This window comes from Sinocyclocheilus rhinocerous, unplaced genomic scaffold (assembly GCF_001515625.1).
Source record: "Sinocyclocheilus rhinocerous isolate Xijiao unplaced genomic scaffold, SAMN03320098_v1.1 scaffold1806, whole genome shotgun sequence".
Lineage (NCBI taxonomy): Eukaryota > Metazoa > Chordata > Actinopteri > Cypriniformes > Cyprinidae > Sinocyclocheilus > Sinocyclocheilus rhinocerous.
The window spans coordinates 645383-649190 of record NW_015658531.1 but is presented as its reverse complement, the minus strand read 5'-3'; the positions used below and the strand labels follow the sequence as shown (position 1 = coordinate 649190).

Sequence of the window (3808 nt, the reverse complement as noted above, 5' to 3'; positions counted from 1 at the left end):
TATATATATATATATATATATATATATGTATGTATGTATGTATGTATGTATGTGTATATATATATATAATTACCTTGTAGTTTCTGAAGGCATAAGTATCTCCCAAACATATATTAAAATGTATAAACCTAGCACATTATTTATCTGACAGTGTTTAAAATCGTACAATTATGTTATGAAAACACGTATAGCAAGCCGAAAAAGCCATGTGTTTCGTAGAATGACGCTTATTTGAGATGCATTTGAATAGTACAGCATGTCCTCATACATGTTTGCACTGAATCAGTGGCTTTAGGCAAACAACAAACTCGTTGCTATTATGTAACTTCATGCGGCAGAAGTGAAATCTGTGGTTGTTGGAACTCAACGGTTTTCTCTCGGTCTGTTCTCTTAGATGGACATTTTGTAAATTGCTTGTTAACTTGTGCTTCACCCTGTCAGGAAATTGTTGAACTATTATAATGATGTGGCTTGTTAAAGTAGGCTACATTTTCCCAGATCTGTAATGAGTGTCGTTCATTGTTGTTGGGGATTGTCATTTCTTAAAACCAGTGCCACCCAAACTTTTGCTGTACTTGAAAACTGGGTTAATTATTCATTCTGATCCATTTTCTTCTTGTTTGTTTTTCCAGTTCTTAGCAGAAATTGTCAAACTGGATTGCAAATCTTTATGTGTGAATCAACCCAAAATTATGCAACATGCCTTTAACAGTTACAGAGTGTTTTTAGACCTAGTCATATTAAAGGATTAGCTCTGCCAAAAATTGAAATTTGATGAGAATTGACTCACCCTTAGGCTATCCAAGATATAGATGAGTTTGTTTCTTAATGGAAACAGATTTGGGGAAATTTAGTATATGAATTGCAATGAATGGGTGCCGTTAGAATGAGAGTCCAAACAGCTGAATTACAGAACCGGCTTTCTGACAAGATGCGCGTTAAATATCGCATGCGATTTATCGTGCAGCCCTAATAAAAACCAATCAACAGCTGATAATCCATCAATTAATGTCTTGAGAAGCCAAAAGCTGCATGTTTGTAAGAAACATCATTATGGCATTTTAACTTTAAAATGTCACTTCTGGCCAGAGTCCACTAATGCTTTCTCCAGTGAAAATCACATCCAAATCCACCCCCATATAGCTTTTTACAGCTGTTTTGGCTTGTAAATGGTGTTTGGTCTGTGCATATTTCTCTCCTGATTCAGATGAGGTGACTTATGAATTATGGACTTGTATTTTAGCAATGGTTTGAGGATAAAATGGTATAATAATGGATTTGTTTCTTACAAATGCATCATTTTTGGCATCTCATGCAGAGTGTGTGAGCACTAGTGTGCAAACTTTTTTCCTACCTCATGCCAAGCTAATAACATGGTTGTCAGCATTAAAAGGTATAATTGCTGCGTTTTGCAGTGCAAATTTTGTTTGTGATTAAATTAACAGTATGTTTTCGTCAGTTATTTTACCTACGGATCGCTCATTCGAAATCAGACACAGATGAAGTAGCACTGTAAGATTACATTTGTTTGAATTCATTACTGCGAAAGCGATTGCGTGTGAATAAGTGTCGTACCTGTTTGAATCATGCTTTCACCCGAAAATATTCAGTATCTAGAAGGAACATATAAATTCCTTGAGAACTATAACTTCCCGCTCATGTCCATTGCCGTCATAGTCTTCAGATTCTTTCTGATGTGAGTGATCCAGCTCTATCAAGCTAAATAGGATATGTTTAACATGTGAATTCTTGCTAAATATGCAGTTATATTACGGGCCGTTGGCATGAATTGTACTCGTGATGGAGCGGCAGTGGAGCGCTCTTGGAGCGAGTGAAAACCACAACGGTCCGACTTCTAAAAAAATCTCGCTCCATTCAAAATCACACCGCTCCGCTCACATACTCTGTTCTCCAGATGTTAACTGATGGACTGGAGTGCTGTGGATTACTTGTAGATTATTGCAATGTTTTTATCAGCTGTTTGGACTCTCATTCTGACGGCACCCATTCACAACCATTCATATGATAAATTTCTCCAGATCTTTTCAGATGAAGAAACAAACTCGTATACATCTTAGATGACCTAAAGGTGAGTCAATTCTCAGTCAATTTAAATTTTTCATTCTGACGGCACCCATTCACTGCAGAGGATTCGTTGGTGAGCAAGTGATGTGATGCTAAATTTCTTCACACTAAAATGGAAAATCAAGCTCAAAGGAATAGTTATCCCGAAAATAATTAGCTACTTTTGTAATATCCCTTTAAAATTATTAGCATGGCTTGCTGCTTTTATTAGGAAGAGTCTTTAATCAATAGGAATAATAAAAATTCACTAATTAAATAATGTTTTGTTCTAAGGTAAATAATCTTTAAATGTGGCGAAAATATTCAGTATCTAGAAGGAACATATAAATTCCTTGAGAACTATAACTTCCCGCTCATGTCCATTGCCGTCATAGTCTTCAGATTCTTTCTGATGTGAGTGATCCAGCTCTATCAAGCTAAATAGGATATGTTTAACATGTGAATTCTTGCTAAATATGCAGTTATATTACGGGCCGTTGGCATGAATTGTACTCGTGATGGAGCGGCAGTGGAGCGCTCTTGGAGCGAGTGAAAACCACAACGCTCCGACTTCTAAAAAAATCTCGCTCCATTCAAAATCACACCGCTCCGCTCACATACTCTGTTCTCCAGATGTTAATTGATGGACTGGAGTGCTGTGGATTACTTGTAGATTATTGCAATGTTTTTATCAGCTGTTTGGACTCTCATTCTGACGGCACCCATTCACAACCATTCATATGATAAATTTCTCCAGATCTTTTCAGATGAAGAAACAAACTCGTATACATCTTAGATGACCTAAAGGTGAGTCAATTCTCAGTAAATTTAAATTTTTCATTCTGACGGCACCCATTCACTGCAGAGGATTCGTTGGTGAGCAAGTGATGTGATGCTAAATTTCTTCACACTAAAATGGAAAATCAAGCTCAAAGGAATAGTTATCCCGAAAATAATTAGCTACTTTTGTAATATCCCTTTAAAATTATTAGCATGGCTTGCTGCTTTTATTAGGAAGAGTCTTTAATCAATAGGAATAATAAAAATTCACTAATTAAATAATGTTTTGTTCTAAGGTAAATAATCTTTAAATGTGGCTGCTGTAAGTGTGTATGTACAAGTGGAATCAACTGACGTCATTGCCCATTAAAAACAATTTACTAACTGTGAAGTCAATATTTGGCAATCCACTGAACATCTGGATGAGGGTTTGGAGGTTACGAGCAGATCAAGGTTTGGCTGGTTAGTTAAATTTTAGGGTTAATGTTGGCCATGTACTCTTAGATCCTGTTTAATTACAAGATGTTCCCTTTTTCTCCAGTGCACGTTTATTTTATTCCTCAAATTCCCATTTTTAATGCTGAGTAAGCACGTTAAGTTCCTCTGAAATGCAGCCGTGTAGTCTGCTCTTTTAAAGAATGAAACTGTTGTGCAAAAATGACTGTTTTAGCGGTCGATTGCTGGATCGGCACTATAGAGCTTCAGCTCTAGTCAGCATTTCCCATGTATCGGCGTTTCTTAGAGAAGAGGGAAGTCAGAGTAGAAATCCACAAGTATTTGCAGATTGCTTAAGTTTAGTCATTTAAGAGTTGGTCATCAGATTATATATTACTGCACTTATGCATCTCTGAATCTGAGTCTTATTTTGTTTTAGTTTTTTTGTAGTTTCTAATTAGATGTCATTTTCTAAATATTATGATCATGAAAGCAATACATACACTGTAAAAAAAAAAAAAAAAAAAAA

General features: G+C 35.9%; 1 protein-coding gene across 2 annotated transcripts in view; it reads left to right on the top strand.

Annotated features, from left to right (window-relative positions):
- LOC107722706 (interleukin-1 receptor type 1-like) overlaps positions 1 to 3808 on the top strand; it is a 24052-nt gene that overhangs the window by 1082 nt on the left and 19162 nt on the right. The window lies entirely within an intron of this gene.